This window comes from Scyliorhinus torazame, chromosome 10 (assembly GCF_047496885.1).
Source record: "Scyliorhinus torazame isolate Kashiwa2021f chromosome 10, sScyTor2.1, whole genome shotgun sequence".
Lineage (NCBI taxonomy): Eukaryota > Metazoa > Chordata > Chondrichthyes > Carcharhiniformes > Scyliorhinidae > Scyliorhinus > Scyliorhinus torazame.
The window spans coordinates 106,501,711-106,519,578 of NC_092716.1; positions in this window are offsets into that span (position 1 = coordinate 106,501,711).

A 17,868-nucleotide genomic window follows, 5' to 3' on the forward strand; every position below is an offset into this window, starting at 1 on the left:
GCATTTCCGTTGTAGTCCAGGAGCCTGCAGGCTGCTGGAAGGACCTTGGGGGGGCTTCTTGACAACCTGGCAAACGTGCTCAAAATTGCACTTCAGGCAGGATTTGCCGACCACCCCATTGTGGGTTTATCGGCAGGGGAGGCGGCCCGACAGTGGTGTCAACGGGACTTCCCGTTGACAGAACCCCTCGCCGTCGGAAAACCTGTGCGTCGTGTGGGACTGGGACATCCCGTCGGCGTGAACTTCCGGTAAATCCCCTTAGTTATTTTTTGGATGGATTGTGGCCAAAGTTGTCTATTAAACACAAATGTTCAATGTGAATGATGGGCGCCAATCACCGTGCGCAATGGGTGAATTGCGCGAGAGCCCCAGATCAGGCTCCACACCTGCTGCTGCTCGTTCTGCCCAGTGCGATCTGGATCTCGCCCTCGCTGAGCGTGATCCCGATAATGATATTTAAATAAGCCATTAGGCTCATTTCAATACCTGGACGCTGCTTTCGCATGGAGGTCAATGGCCATTCCTGCGAGACCTAAATCGTCGTTTAGCACTGGTTTCCACAAATAGGGACCAGGCATGAAGGTGTGGGGGGGGGGGGGGGGCTCTCACAGGTACTTACAGTCTCCCGGATGGTTGGGGCCAGGGCAGTACCCAGGCACTCCACCTGGCACCAAGTTGGCACTGCCAGGGGTCAGGCCTTAGTGGGCCTTGCCCAGGAGAGGGAGGGTGTGGAGTGGGGTGTGTTTGAGAGGGTCGCAGAAAGGTTCAGGGGTTGTGAAGGCGGCAGAAATGGGGGGTGTAGAGATCGGGGCAGCTATTCAAAATGTTGCCCCGGTCTGTGAGGAGCTGGTTTTCCAGGCGAGCTCAGCTCCCAGTGCAGGAAATCTGCTGAAGTGTGGCTTCGACTGGGAGAGGCCGAAGGAAATGGCAAAGTGCCGGTGAATAGCAGGGCGAATCTCGGCGCTGCAACCGCTGAGAAACACCTTGCCAAACGCGCAGCTGTTGATACCTGCGTCAAACGAGCAGCGCGGGTCTGCACATGCGCGCTGCGGCCGGAGCGAACGTGCGCATGCGCGGTAGCTTTCTTCTCCGCGCCGGCCCCTATGCAACATGGCGTAGGGCTACAGGGGCCGGAGCGGAGTAAAAGAGGCCCCCACCAGGAGAAGCTGGCCTGCCGATCGGTAGGCCCCGATCACGGGCCAGGCAACGGTGGAGGCCCACCCCGGGGTCGGTTCCCTCGCCCCCCCTCAACAGGCCACCCCCCGCCGGATGGACACCGAGGTCCCGGCAGGTAAGTCCACATGTGAACGGCGGCGGTGGGACATGGTCTATCTCGGTGGCTACTCGGGCCATCCCGCGCGGAGAATCGCTGGGGGGGCGGGGGGAGCCGGGTAGAGCGGCCCCCGACCGGAGCCGCGCCGACCGCACCGGCGCCATTGGCGCCGATTCTCCGGTCACCGGGGAGCTGGCGGACCGGCGTTGGGACGGAGTCGCGTGAATGCCGCCCGGCCCGGCAATTCTTCGACCCGGCCCCTGGGTCAGAGAATCCCGCCCCTCGTACTCCAATCATGATAAACTGTAGGCGGCATCGATTGTGCCTTCCACTCTGGGAAGCCCAGTTACATGTCACGCACCCACCACAGAAAACTGGGATTAATTCTTCATCCTGTCCTGTAAGGTAGTCAATGATACATATATGCTAGGACGATACCCTGGGTGATAATATACTGCTGCTTGCCGGAAAGATGCCTGTGGTATGAACATTGTGTACAGTTAACACCTTCACAGCCACAGGCAGTACTGTCCATTCAGATAATCTTGAATGCAGTCTTCATATGATAACACAGCTCTCCCATTGTCCCCTTGTAATACTCAGATGTTCGCTGTGAATTTGCTAGGATGTACACAGGCTGTAAACCTTAGGGTCATTGGTGAATGGGAGCAGGGAGTCAATGGGAGTTTGGGGTGACTGTGTCTGTTGGGTACTGTCTCTTCAAATGCGACTCACTATCCCCTTCTGTATCCACTACAGCTCCCCCTCTTCCACTGAAATTGTACATGACTAAATGCTTGCCTAGCGCTCCATAACTATTACTGAGAACCTTGCAGGATGAAAGGCGATGGCAGTGCAGAGATAGAGGAGGAAACGGAAGGATGAAGGAATATAAGAACCTGAGTTAATAAAGCACTCGTCGAGTTCTGTCAAATTTCATAGGGGCGGCACGGTGGCACAGTGGTTAGCACTGCTGCCTCACAGCACAAAGGACAGGGGTTCAATTCCGGGTTCAGGTCACTGTCTGTGCGGAGTTTGCACTTCCTCCCCGTGTCTGTGTGGGCTTCCTCTGGGTGCTCTGGTTTCCTTACACAGTCCAAAAATGTGCCGGTTAGCTGGATTGCCGTGATAAATTGCCCCTTAGGGTGGGTTGCAGGAATAGGGGGCATGTTTCTCCAATCCAGAGGCAGAGTGTCCACGCCGTCGTAAACACCGTCGCATTTTACGACGCCGTGAATGGGCCGCTCCCACGACTAATTCTGGCTCCTCCAGGGGGCCAGCACGTCGCTGGAGCGGTTCGCGCCGCTCCAGCTTCAGATCCCGGCGTGAACTGTGCGTCGCGGGATCTGAGCATGCGTAGTTGCGCCGGCGCCAACGAGGACATGCGCAATGGTGCCGACGCCAACGCGTACCTGCGCAGTGACCTCCTTCAACGCGCCGGCCCCGACGCAACATGGCGCAGGACTACAGGGGCCGGCGCTTAGGAAAGGAGGCCCCCAGCCACAGAGGCCATCCGGCCGATCGGTGGGCCCCGATCGCGGGCCAGGCCACATCGGAGGCCCCCCAGGGTCGGAACCCCCTCCCCCCCCCCCCCCAAAAGGCTGCCACCCGACCCTCACATGCCGAGGTCCCGCCGGCCCAGAGCAGGTTAGAACGGCGCATGCGGGACTCGGCTCTTTTCTTACGGCCGCTCGGCCCATCCGGAGAATCGGTGGGCCGGCCGCATAGTGCGGCCCGCGACCGGTGCCACGCCAACCACGCCGGCGCCAATGGCGCCGATTCTCCGCTCTGCGGTGGGGAGTGGACCGAGGTGGGGTGTCTTTCGGATGGGCCGAATGACCTCCTATTGCACTGTAGGGATTCTATGGTTCTATGAAAGCATTTGCCGTCCAATGCATCACTTGGTGCTGTGACTCGGGAAATACTTGGAATGGGATACCTTGGCAAATGGGGATGTAATGACCCAGAACATTGACAGAACTCTGTTCTAGTGGGTTCTTCCGTAACCCTCTGAATCAGTGGAACAGAGAGAAAGGGCCCCAATTTATGTCTTCTCAAAAACATGGCACCTCTGACATTGTAACATTTGTTCCTTACTGCACCGGAGTGTTAGCTTTAATGTTGTTCTGGAGTGAGGCCTTCTGTCTTTGAGGCCAAAGTGACATCAAGTGTCCAGCCTTTAAGAACCTCTGCCATTGCAGAGTGCCTATAAATACTCTGGTGTTTCTGTGGGTGACGTGGTGAGATGCTGGATTTAGTAAGGAGTGTTGTTGCATCCTCACAGGGTGGACAGAGGAGTCCGTGTCATGTCCATATATAGATACATAGAAGATAGGAGCAGGAGGAGGCCTTTTGGCCTTTCGAGTCTGCTCTGCCATTCATCACGATCATGGCCGATCATCCAACTCAATAGCCTAATCCTGCTTTCTCCCCATAGCCTTTGATTCCAAAGATCTAGAATACAAAGGCTGCTGTAGGTTTGGAGGTTGCAGTTGCAGTGCCTCTTGGTTGCAGCTTGGCAGGGAGATTGAACACACGCTGCTGTTAGGACAAGCTCTACATGATGCCCCTCTGCTAACCTGGACCCAGACTCCTCCATGCTCCCTGACAGTGGCAGCAGGATGTCAGGTCAACAAGCCAATGCATTGTGCTGTGTAAAACCATCAACGTTCTCTGTATGGCACCCCACTGAAGTCCTTACTGAGTCCTCTGCAGGAAAATCTGTCTCCCTCCTTGCCCCCGGGTGAACTGGCAACGGACCAGCTTGCACTATCATCTGCCGCCAACCTCGGGTGACTGTGTCGAGTTTTTATTCATTCTCTCCAAGTCTCCGTGGGTTTCTTCCATGCGCTCCGGTTTCCTCCCACAGTCCAAAGATGTCAGGTTATTTGGATTGGCCATGCTAAATTGTCTCTTTGTGTCAAAGGTTAGGTGGGTTATCAGGTTACAGGAATAGGGTGGGGGATTGGGCCTAGTTACAGTGCCCTTTCAGAGGGTCGGTGCAGACTCGATGGGCCAAATTGCCTTCTTGTACACTGTAGGGATTCTATGATTGCATAATTCTGTGAGACATTGGTCAAAGTTCTCCAGCCATTGGGAGACTGGGGGAGCGGAGAAACCCGGCCACTGTTTAAAAAAAAACACAACAGATCTTTAAAGTGAGAAATGAAGTACAAAAGCATGGAAGTTAAACGAGGCCTTTATAAAAACACTGGTTAGGTCTCATCTGGAGAATGGGACTGGTTCTGGTGATTGGCAAAAAGCCCAACTGTTGCACTTGAAAGGGAATTGGATAAACACTTGAAGGAAATGATCCATAGGACACTGGGAGTAAAAAGCGGGGCCGTGGGTCTAATTGTGTAGCTCTCGAGCAGGCGCAGAACAGTGGGCCAAAAGGGCCTCTTTCTGTTCTTTATCAATCTGTGGTTCAGCGGCAACAGAAGAACAAGCGAAAGCCAGAAGGCGATCGAAACAGCAGATAGTTCAAAAGTAACATTTCAGGAGAAGCAAGGCTTTTCTAAGAGAGCAAGAGTTTTCACGGAGGGAACTCTCCCCAAACTGCCGACATTGCTGCTTTTATAATGAGAAATAAATAAATCATCTGGTGTCCAATGAAGCCATGGGTCAGCAACTCTCTCAGCTTCTCGGGAAATCTTTCACAATTTGTCATACGGGCCGTGTGCTACAATTCCAGTGGGAGACATTATTTTGCTTGGAAGCAGAACTGATTTCTCTCAGTATGCTGACAGTCCTGCTGTATGAACGCTGCACTCACACACATTTGCAGTGCTCCTTTCACTGGTTCAAGCTGTGACCTGGTACAAGCATAAAGAACACAACCGTACACTTCACTTAGTCATCAAAAAGATTGGCAGCCAGTGAAAAATGTCAAAACTCAATATCTGAACCCAGCCCAGGGAGACACAGGATGTTCTTCGCCCACATAGCGGTCCACCTTGCATCTTTCAGATAACTTCAATTACTATCCTCCATCCCTGCCTTTCTCACAACGGCCTTTTGCACAGGCACTCTGAGTCCAGTAACTCTCAAGCCAGTGCGATTTCCTGTTTGAAATCTTGAATCGGTGGGTCTCTAACCTACGAGAGAAACCATATTAACATTGATTTCAAAAGACAATGCCCTGATTTAGAAGGCGTAATTTTATACGTGTTTGATTAATATTGAATACACTACACCAGTGTTTGTTTGGCTGCTTTCTCTCGTTCTTTCCCCAAAATCATTTGTTCAGAAGGTTGCAGCATTGCAGTTTAAACCAACTTCATCCCAAAACAACTCAACATCTGTCCAAACCATTTCAGAATCATTTCCACTCAACGTATACTCAACATATATAGGGGCTGGTTTAGCACAGTGGGCTAAACAGCTGGCCTGTAAGGCAGAACAAGTACCGGAATGTGGTGACTAGGGGCTTTTCACAGTAACTTCATGAAATGAAAATCGCTTATTGTCACAAGTAGGCTTCAAATGAAGTTACTGTGAAAAGCCCCTAGTCGCCACATTCCGGCGCCTGTTCGGGGAGGCTGTTACGGGAATTGAACCGTGCTGCTGGCCTGCCTTGGTCTGCTTTCAAAGCCAGCGATTTAGCCCTGTGCTAAACAGCCCCTATAAGAAACAACATCAAAGAGCTCGTTCGGGATTTGAACCCGGGACCTCTCATCATTTTTCATGTAGCACAAATCCCGAAGCGAGAATCCTACCCCTAGACCAACGAGCCAGTTGAAGCCTACTTGTGACAATAAGCTATTATTATATTCCTGTCAATGCTCCGATATTCCATCCACAACTTGTAGTCTGAAGGGTTTCAGGTGAATAAAACTGTATTTATATCCTGCTCTACATCTCAACTAAGTTGTTCCCTTCAAAGGATCCAGTCTGAAAATCACTCCCTGGTACCCATTATTCTACATAAACCATCTGAGCTCCTCGATTAGATTCCAGTCTGTAACTCACTCCCTGGTACCCATTATTCTATATGTAAACCATCTGAACCCCTCGATTAGATTCCAGTCTGCAACTCACTCCCGGGTATCCATTATTCTATATATAAACCATCTGAATTTCTCGATTAGATTCCAGTCTGTAACTCACTCCCGGGTATCATTATTCTATATATAAACCATCTGAACCTCTCGATTATATTCCAGTCAGTAACTCACCCCCGGGTATCCATTATTTTGTATATAAAGCATCAGAACCCCTCGATTAGATTCCAGTCTGCAACTCACTCCCGGGTATCCATTATTCTATATAAACCACCTGAATTTCTCGATTAAATTCCAGTCTGTAACTCACTCCCGGGTATCCATTATTTTGTATATAAAGCATCAGAACCCCTCGATTAGATTCCAGTCTGCAACTCACTCCCGGGTATCCATTATTCTATATATAAACCATCTGAATTTCTCGATTAAATTCCAGTCTGCAACTCACTCCCAGGTATCCATTATTCTATATATAAACCATCAGAACCCCTCGATTATATTCCAGTCTGTAACTCACTCCCAGGTATCCATTATTTTGTATATAAAGCATCAGAACCCCTCGATTAGATTCCAGTCTGTAACTCACTCCCGGGTATCCATTATTTTGTATCTAAAGCATCAGAACCCCTCGATTAGATTCCAGTCTGCAACTCACTCCCGGGTATCCATTATTCTATATATAAACCATCTGAATTTCTCGATTAAATTCCAGTCTGCAACTCACTCCCAGGTATCCATTATTCTATATATAAACCATCAGAACCCCTCGATTATATTTCAGTCTGTAACTCACTCCCGGGTATCCATTATTCTGTCTATAAACTATCTATCTGAAGCCCTCGATTATATTCCAGCTTGTAAACGTATCCACGTCCTTTAGGACAATGCAGGACAATATAGAAAACGTCATTTTGGTGAAGAAGGGAATGGTTCTACTGAATAGGGACATGTTGGGCATAGATTCAAGATTGGAGAAAAGGTGACCGGTTGTGATTGCTGTGATTTTAACCTGCAGTGTGACAATCACATTGTGCCAGTTTTAACCGGACTCAAGTGCTTCTTGCTAGTTGGTAATACTGGCTTGCACGTGAAAATCACACAGCTGGGCTTTGTTTAATGTTGACGGATCCAATCACAATAAAACCATTCTGATTACAGCAAGAATGTTAAATCAGCAATTAACAGAGGAGCGCTTTGTATGCCTTGCCGAGGTTGTTTGGAGTCTCGTATTATGAGTGGAGCAGGCTGCATTGTGTTCATTATCAGTGCCTCCCTGGAGGTATAAAATTCAAATGAGTGTCTTTTCATTTCAGTGCAGTTGTGGATGTTGATTCCATTGGGCTTTGAGGTATCTGCTGCTCTGTCAGTCTCTCAATCCACATTCTACACTTTTAAACAAGCATCAATACTTCACCAACGCAGGACTTAGGAGACCAGCTAATTGGTTTTCAGTGAGTTGAGGGAGCAGGAAAATGCTTGTTAAAAATAGGTTGCTGAGTTTGTTTTAATGTTCATTTAACCACCAGAAGCCCACTTGAAGCTCAAACCAAACATTTCACTTTAAAATAAAATAGTTACCTAATTACTGCATCGACAGAATGGCGGCCACAATCAGGGGGCTCAAGAGAGTTCAAGTGGGGGTTGCGACCCTTTCTGTTGCTGGGCAACTGGTGCGGAATCCCACTCCCAGCATCCCCAAGCTTGCGGCCAGGCTACCAGGGTTTACCTGGCAGCCTCACCACTTGGCATGGACATCTATCCATCCTCACAATATGGCAGCATCGGTATGTAGGCAACAGGCATGGTGCCCCCACCACATCCCTATTTTACATTTACATTTCCACCCCCACTTCCCCCAACCCCCAGACCACACCCAAGGAAGTTGTAAAATTTGGTCCTGGAGTCTGGTCGATCGTGAGGTTAGTGAGAATTGTTACTGCCAAAATAGAAAGCTCTTTTCCCTTGCAAGAGCAACATTCTAATTTTTAAGAACAGTTACTCCTCTCCACCTTTATTATTACCTGCACTTCGCCCTGCATTAACGGTGGCTGGGACTGTGCACTCCACTCCCGATTATCCTTATGAAATCTCCAGGAATGGCTGCTTGTACAAATACCCATTGGGCTCCTGGCCACTTTGTCAGAAAGTTGGGTGGGAGGGTGAGCTGTGAGGAGGATGTAGAGATCCTTCAGTGTGATTTGGACAAGTTGAGCAAGTGGGCAAATGACTGGCAGGTCCAGTACAATTTGGTGAAATGTGAGGTTATCTACTGTAGTAGCAAAAATGAGAAGGCAGATTATTATCTGAATGGCCATAAATTGTGGGAATATGCAATGAGACCTGGATATCCCCATATGCCAATCGCTGAAAGTAAGCATGCAGGTACAGCAGGCGGTAAAGAAGGCAAATGGTATGTTGGTCTTCCTACCAAGAGAATTTGAGTAAAGGAATAGGGATGTTTTAGTGCAATTGTACAGGACGTTGGTAAGGCCACACCTGGAATATTGTGTGCAATTTTGGTATCCATATCTGAGGAAGGATGTTCTTGCCATAGAGGGAGTGCAGCAAATGTTTACCAGGCTGATTCCTGCGATGGCTGGACTGTCATATGAGGAGAGATTAAGACAGGATTGTATTCATAGGGTGAAAGGGGATCTCTTTGAAACATATGGGGCTGGATTCTCCCCTAACCAGCGGGGCGGGCTGTACCGGCGCCGAGGAGTGGCGTGAACCACTCCGCTGTCGGGCCGCCCGGAAGGTGCGGAATCCTCCGCACCTGCAGCGGCTAGGCAGGCGGCGGGGTTGGCGCCACGCTAGCTGGCGCCGAAGGGCTTGGCGCCGCACTAGCCGGTGCCAAAGGGCCTCCGCTGGCCGGCGCAAGTTGGCGCATGCGCGGGAGCGCCAGCGTGTACTGGCGTCATCCCAGTGCATGCGCAGGGGGGGTCTTCTCCGCGCCGGCCATCGCGGAGGTTCACAGCAGCTGGCACGGAGGGAAAGAGTGCCCCCACGGCACAGGCCTGCCCGTGGATCGGTGGGCCCCGATCGTGGACCAAGCCACCGTGGGGGCCCTCTCCGAGGCCAGAACCCCCTGCGCCCAAGAACCCCCCCCAAGGACTCTGCAGGCTGCCCGCAGAGCCAGGACCCGCCGGTACAGACCTGGTTTGATTTATGCCGGCGGGACAGGCCGAAAACGGGCGGCCACTCGGCCCATTGCGGAGCGAAGAATCGCCGGGGGGGCCACTGCCAACGGCCCCTGACCGGCACGACGCAAATCCCGCCCCCGCCGAAAAACAGGCGCCAGAGAATCCTGCAGCCGACGTCGGGGCAGCGGGGCTGGATTCACGCCGCCCCCCCTGGCGATTCTCTGGCCCGGCGGGGCGGTCGGAGAATCACGCCCAACGTTCCCATTGGTGGTGGGGGAGTCCAGAACATAGTTTGAGAATAAGGGGTAAACCTTTTAGGACTGAGATGAGGAGAAATTTCTTCACCCAGAGAGTGGTGAATCTGTGGAATTCACTGCCACAGAAAGTGGTTGACACCAAAATGTGTAATTTAAAGAAGGAATTAGATATTGCTCTTGGGGCTAATATGAGGGGAGAAGGCAGGATCAGGGTATTGAATTTGATGATCAGCCAGAGTAATAATGAATGGCAGAGCAGGCTCGATGGGCTGAATGGTCTCCTCCTGCTTCTATTTTCTATGTCTGTTTTTATGGGCGTCATTCTCCGACCCACCCCGCCGGGTTGGAGAATCGCCGGGGGCTGCCATGAATCCCGCCCCCGCCGGTTGCCGAAGTCTCCGGTACCGGATATTCGGCGGGGGAGAGAATCGGGCTGCGCCGGTTGGCGGGCCTCCCCGCTGGATTTTCCGGCCCGGATGGGCCGAAGTCTCGCCGATAAATTGCCTGTCCCGCCGGCGTGGATTAAACCACCTTTTGAACGGCGGGACAAGGCGGCGTGGGCGGGCTCCGGGGTCCTGGGGGGGGGCGCGGGGCGATCTGACCCCGGGGGGTGCCCCCACGGTGGCCTGGCCCATGATCGGGGCCCACCGATCCGCGGGCGGGCCTGTGCCGTGGGGGAACTCTTTCCCTTCCGCCTCCGCCACGGTCTCCACCATGGCGGAGGTGGAAGAGACTCCCTCCACTGCGCATGCGCGGGAAACTTCCAGCGGCTGCTGACGCTCCCGCGCATGCGCCGCCCGGGGATGTCATTTCCGCGCCAGCTGGCGGGGCAACAAAGGCCGTTTCCGCCAGCTGGCGGGGCGGAAATTCCTCCGGCGTCGGCCTAGCCCCTCAATGTTGGGGCTCGGCCCCCAAAGATGCGGAGCATTCCGCACCTTTGGGGCGGCACGATGCCCGTCTGATTGGCGCCGTTTTGGGCGCCAGTCGGCGGACATCGCGCCGTTTCGGGAGAATTTCGCCCTATGTGTGATACGACTGAACTGACAAAGCAAAAAGAACATTGAGTGGTCAATAGACCAGATTTAAGGAAATGAACTGAAGAATCTGGGATGGCAGGCCAGACGTATGAGAAGAAATTAAGTCAGTTAGTACTGTATTCACTGGAGTTCAGAAGAATGAGGGGGGATCTCACTGAAACCTAGAAAACTCCAACAGGACTAGTCAGGGTTGATTCAGGAAGGGTGTTCCCAATGTCGGGGGTGTCTAGAACCAGGAGTCATAGTCTGAGGATACAGGGTGGACCATTTAGGACTGAGATGAGGAGAAATGTCTTCACCCAGAGAGTGGTGAGCCTGTGAAATGTGCTACCACAGAAAGCAGTTGAGACAAAAACAGTATGTTTTCACGAAGTAGTTCGATGTAGCACTTGGGACAAAGGGGATCAACGGATATGGGAGGGGGGGGGCAATTGCGGGATTAGGCTATTGAGTTGGATGATCAGCCATGATCATAATGAATGATGGAGCTGACCCAAAGGGCCGAATGGCTTCCTCCTGCTCCTATTTTCCATGTTTCTATGACTGATGTACGAGGACACCCAGGTCTCGTGGCACATCCCCTCTTCTAAAGTTATGGCCCTTCAGATAATAATCTGCCTTCCTGTTTTTGTTACCAAAGTGGATAACCTCACATTTCCTTCCTGAAGTGTGGTGCCCAGAACTAGATGCAATACTCAATCAAGTTGAGGATGAACCAATGTCTTATGCAAGTTTAACATAATCTTCTTACATTCAGCTATGCTGCTGTTGAACCCAGGATCCTCACTCACCCTGCCCTACCACCTTCAACCATTTGTTCACATAGATCTCCCCCGTCCCTCTGTTCCAGCAACCCCCCTTAAGAATGATGCCCTTTATTTTATATTGCCTCTCTTCATTCTCCTGAACAAAATAAATTGCTTCACATTAAGGGCGGTATGGTGGCAGTGGTTAGCACTGCTGCCTCACAGCGACAGGGTCCTGGGTTCGATTCCGGCCTGGGGTGACTGTCTGTGTGGAGTTTGCACATTCTCCCCGTGTCTGCCTGGGTTTCCGTCAGTTGTTCCGGTTTCCTCCCACAGTCCAAATATATGCAGGGTAGGTGAACGTCACATGTTAAATTGGCCCTTGGTGTCCAGGGAGGTGCAGGTTAGGCTATGGGGTTACGGGGGAGTGGGCTTGGGTAGAGTGCTCATTCGATGGTTTGGTGTGGACTCGATGGGCCGAATGGCCTCCTTCCGCACTGTAGGGATTCTATGTACATCGCATCAACAGCATCATCCTCATCAACCCTCTCTTACTTCATTAAAAAATGCAAGCAAGATCGTTGAACGTCATTGATGACGATGAACATCTTGCCAAGGTCATCCCCACACCCCCACTACTTGCCTTCAAACAACCGCACAACCTCAAACGAACCATTGTTTGCAGCAAACTACCCAGTCTTCAGAACAGTGACCACGACACCACACAACCCTGCCATGGCAATCTCTGCAAGACGTGCCAGATCATTGACATGTATACCACTATTACACGTGAGAACACCACCCACCAGGTACGCGGTACGTACTCGTGCGACTCGGCCAACGTTGTCTACCTCATACGCTGCAGGAAAGGATGTCCTGAAGCGTGGTACATTGGCGAGACCATGCAGACGCTGCGACAACGAATGAACGGACATCGCGCAACAATCACCAGGCAGGAATGTTCCCTTCCAGTCGGAGAACACTTCAGCAATCAAGGGCATTCAGCCTCTGATCTCCGGGTAAGCGTTCTCCAAGGCGGCCTTCAGGACGCGCAACAACGCAGAATTGCCGAGCAGAAACTTATAGCCAAGTTCCGCACACATGAGTGCGGCCTCAACCGGGACCTGGGATTCATGTCACATTACATTCATCCCCCACCATCTGGCCTGCAAAATCCTACCAACTGTCCTGGCTTGACACAATTCACACCTCTTTAACCTGGGGTTACCCCATCTCTGGATCTGTAAAGATTTAATCACCTGCTAATGCTCGCATTCCAAGCATTGTTTGGCATCTTTGAATTTGTCTATATATGTGTTTCTGGAACATACCTCTTCATTCACCTGAGGAAGGAGCAGCGCTCCGAAAGCTAGTGACATCGAAACAAACCTGTTGGACTTTAACCTGGTGTTGTAAGACTTCGTACTGTACTCTTTTTCTGCTTCATCTTATTCGCCAGCCCTGATTATCCCGGAGCTCTGGATTTGTTTGCCCGATATTTTCCCTCATGGGAATACACCTTGGTTCTCCCTGACCTATCCCCTCTTTAAAAGCAGCCCGTTGTTCAGTTATATGCCACCCTTTGATTCCAATTCTTACCCCAGTGACGTTTTCCCTCTCCAAATTAATTATTCTTACTCCAGATTATTCCTCGTTCGTCCCCATAGCCAGCCTAAACCTTATGATACAATGACCACTGTTCCCTAAATATGTCCTGACCAACACTTGATCCATTTGGACCAACTCATTCCCAAGATGCAGGGCCAGGAATACCTCCTTTCTCATTGGACTGGAACGCACAGCTGTAAGAAATTCTCTTGAGAATACTCACAGAACTCTTGTCCCTATCCGTCCTTTACACTACCTCTATCCCTGTTTATATTTGGATAATAAAAGTACCCCATTTTCACTACTTTTTAATTCTTGCACTTCTCATTAATTTTCTGCAAATTTGTTCTTCTACATCTTTCTCACTTGTTGGTGGCCTATGGACTACACCAGGCATTGTCAAACTCGGGGGCGCGACCCATGGGTGGGTCATGGGTGAGTGTCGGGAGGGTCGCGGCGCTCCAAATCTGCGTGCAACAGCTGCAGCAGCCGGCTGTTAATAACGCCTGCTGAAGCGGCCTTCAAAATGGCCGTGAACATGTAAAAAAAAATGCGGCTGCACTGCGCATGCGTGCCAGACCATCGGCGCGCATGCAGAAAACTATGCGCGCTGATGATCAGGCACGCAGGCGCAGTGCGGCTGTTTTTTTTAAACGGTCGCACCTTTCTGTTTTACAAGTTCGGGGGGGTTTTATTCATTTAATTTATTCATTAAATTTTTTTTTTTCATTTATTTTATTCATTAAATTTTTATTTTTCTTTACAAGTTCGGGGGGGTTTTATTTGATTAAATTTTACAAAAAAAAAGCAGAACTTTGGACAGATGGAGACTCGATACTTTCCGACACCGGAAGGCTTCCCCTTCATCCAACAGGTTCCATTGGAGGAGCGTGTACGAGGGCCAAAGGGACCCAAAACCATTTCCTCCATTTTTGTCAGCAGCAAACAAGGTAAGTGAAAATAGTGGGTCATGCAGGCCGGCCGGCTTGGGTCGTGAAGGTTGGCTGGCATGGGTCGTGAAGGTTGGCCGCGTTGGTAGAAATTGGTCCCCGGAAAAAATGTTTGAAGAACACTGGACTACACCACACAATGTAATGAATCTTAATTATTTCTTAGCTCTAGTCAAATAGATTCTGTCCTTGACCTCTTCATCACTGCAATATTCTCCTTAATCAATGTACCCACCCCTCCTCCTTTAACTCCATCTTTATCACTCCTGAATATCTTGGATTGGATTTTGTAGTTTCCTATTGATGGCACCAGTTATTTACAGTTGTGCTGGAAAGGGAGTGGGTCAGGAAGTTGGTAAGCTGTTGTTTAGAAATGGCTGGCACCTTTCTAGGAGGGCACATTTCAAATCTTCTGCTATTTTCATGGAAGTGGCTGTGTTATAGAATTTTCCTGAATCACATCTCATGAGTGGTGGCGGAAAGATTCTAAAAGGTGAGTAGAAATGGTATCACCTCCTATATAATTCACCATGAAATCCTCTAGACCGAGTTATATTTATGTTTATTAAAGTGAGGAATGAGAATGCTGTGAGTGGAAAAGTTAAGTGATATTAAATAACGTGGTTGCCAAGTTATTATTTGTGACAGCTGGTAAGATGTACAGTGAAAAAACAGAATTGTAAAAGTAGAAAAGCCTTCAGAAATATTAGTTCATCCACTGGATAAAATACTATTCTGCATTGTATAAAATGGAAAGCGTAGCGCAGTGTGGGATCAGTAACTAATTATTTTAACCTTTCCGACTGCTTTCATTCATTCTTTAAAGAACAGCTCAGCTTCATCCATGGGATGGGGCATCGCTGGCTCGGTCAACATTTAGTGCCCATTCCTAATTAGCCCCAAGAAGGTTATGGTGCCGAATATAATATCAGGATTACCATATTTGAAATGCTGCTTGCTTATTTTCTCCCTAGGTCCCTAAACTCTGACTGCACGACCACACTGGTTGTTCACCATTTCTACTCAAGCTGTTCATCCTTGACCCTGGCACCAAGAAGGCAACATACTGTAGCCATCTGGGATGGCCACGTCCCAATTACAAAATGGACACTTTGCAAAGAATGCAGGGAACATTGGACAATACAGAAAAAGCAAGCAGGTGCAAGGTCTGTTGATTAGAGCTGTAGCTCTCAGACAAGACCGATACTGCAGAACCATCTACATACTAATGAGCCATCCCCAGGAACAAAAAGGCAACATTTAGGTAAACAATGCTAAGACAGACACCCCGGCGCCAGAGGAGACTAAAACAAAGCAAACCAACGGCCACCTAGGACACGCCCAGCAACCAGGGAACCCACCCCTCTATTGGAGGAAGATCGCTAAGAACGATTGGGAAATGGCCCAATTAATTGGGGCCAAGTTCAAGGCCCGCCCAAAAGTGCGCGAAGCCCTTTTGGGTATAAAAAGGATTCCCCAAGAGAGAATCTCTCTCTTGGCCTTGGCTCTCAGCGAGGAGAGACCTACCAAAGCTACTGCAGACCAAGTAAGTTCCAAGTCAATGCATGCTACAAGATAGACGTTCCTAGTTGCTTTCCTGTAAACAGCTCAACCCAGCAGCCTCAGAACCGAGCAACGGCCATTGTTCCTCTGACTGAGTGGGCACCCGAAGCTAAGTATAGGCTTTAGTAATAGTGATAATTTAGTCTGTAGAGTTTTATGCATGAGTATCTTTGACTGTGTGTAAATAAATGAGCATTGCTTTTGAACTTACTAACTGGTGTATCGAGTCATTGATCAGTATTCGGTTTGGAACTTTGTGGTGGTATCGAAAGATACCTGGCGACTCTTGAGCAAACGTAATTAAACAGAGCCAAATTAAGAAACAACAGCAAATTAGCAACAATACCAACCTGCATTCACATCTGCTGCCACCAAAATGCCTGCCATTCCCCTATCAAATCTCCTATCACTCTTGCTTTTCCCATCTTCCTCATACCTCCCCCAAGCTGAGCCAGACATGGAACCATGCACTTGGCTCTGCCTGCACTCCCCGGGTGAACCACCTCTCTCACAAGTCCTCTGAACCAGATACCGTTTGGAGAGCGATATGCACTCGGGCGGAGAGTACAACCTGCTAGGTCCAGTTGATTTGTTTGCCAAAAAGTCTGTTTGCGTTTTGTAATTATTTAATATATGCCATTAGAAATAATTTGAATAAGCTCAATTATCATTTTCTGTAATGAACATTTCATTTGGCTGTAATCTGCTTTGGGACATCCTGATGTCGTGGAAGACACCATATAATTACAAATCTTTCTATATTTTCAAGAATCACTGAACGATACATCACAGAAGGAAGCCATTTAGTCCATCCTTCCTGTACTAACCCTTTAGTAGACCCATCCAGTTAGTTCCACGCCCCTGCTCTTTCCCCATCAACTTATCTTTTTTCCTTCAAGTGTTTCGCTCGTTTTTTTTGAATGTTACTATAGAATCTGCTCCCATCACAGATTCAGGCAGTGCATTGGAGATCACAATAAACCACTGTGTAGAAAATTGTTTTCCTCATATTACCTCTTTGCAAATCTCCTTAAATCTGCATCCTCTGGTTACTAACTCTTCTGCCTCTGGAAATTATATTGTTGTGTTCCTGGTTTGGAGTAGGTTTAATGATATTACACAGACTGCCAGCTGTAAACACGATGGTTGGAATTTTCCTGAATATTGGCAAAGGTCGATGGGAACGGGAAAGTTGGCGTTGAAGCCGCCGACACCAATGGCAGCTTTCTCTGTCGAATCATCCCCAACTTAGTGAGAAAATAAATGGAAAGGGACAGGGTTCCATGGCATCACGCTGGCAGAGAGGGCTCTGATTGGGCCCACCCTGCTGGTAAGTTAAGTTTTTGAAGATCGGGCTGCCATTTTGAAAAGGTCGCCCTGGTGCAGAAACGGTAAGCAGGAACCACCGATTCCCCCACAACATGCATCGCCACCACAGCCCCACCCCGCCCCCCCCCCCCCGCCCCCTCCCATTACATCACTGGGCGGGATGGTAGCTGGGTTGGGAAGTTGTGTGGAGAATCACATCACTCTTTTCCCATGGAGTGTTTCTTTCGCCTGAGCAGGCTGGAAGCGCTGGCAGGTCGCACAATTGAGGACCATGTTGGATATGTCCTGGCTGATTCCAGGCCAATAGACAGCCTGCCAGCCTACACTTTTCGACACCGCGGTGTCCCTCGTGGATTTGTTTGAGCACTAAGCTCTGCAGGCTACGAGGAATAACAATACGACCTAGCTTGAGGAGGATCCCCTTGACGACTGTCAGGTCGTCCTTGACATTAAAGAACTGAGGGCATTGTCCTTTTTGCCAACCATTTGCGAGGTGGTGCATTACACGCTGCAGAAGAGGGTCCTTGGCAGTCTCTTCTCGAATGTTGATCACTCTTTCATCTCAAGCCGTACTAAAAATCGTACCTGCAGAGTCGAAGGAGAATGCACTGAAGCCTGGGCGTCATGTCATTCAAGTCCTTATGAATGATATGGACCAAGGGTCTGTGGTCAGTCTCCACTGTGAAGGTTGGTAGACCGTACACGTAGTCATGGAACTTTACAATGCCGTTTAGGAGGCTCAGGCACTCTTTTTCTATCTGGGCATACCTCTGTTCAGTAGGAGTCATGGTCCTTGACGCATAAGCCACTGGAGCCCAGGACGAGAAGTCATTCTCCTTCAACTCCGCAGCTGCCTGGTGATTGGTTGTGTTCTGTCCTGTGTGTTGATTGGCTGTACTGGGTGTCTGTCACTGCCTGTCTGTATCTCATTATGTACATGAGTGCATATCATGACACTA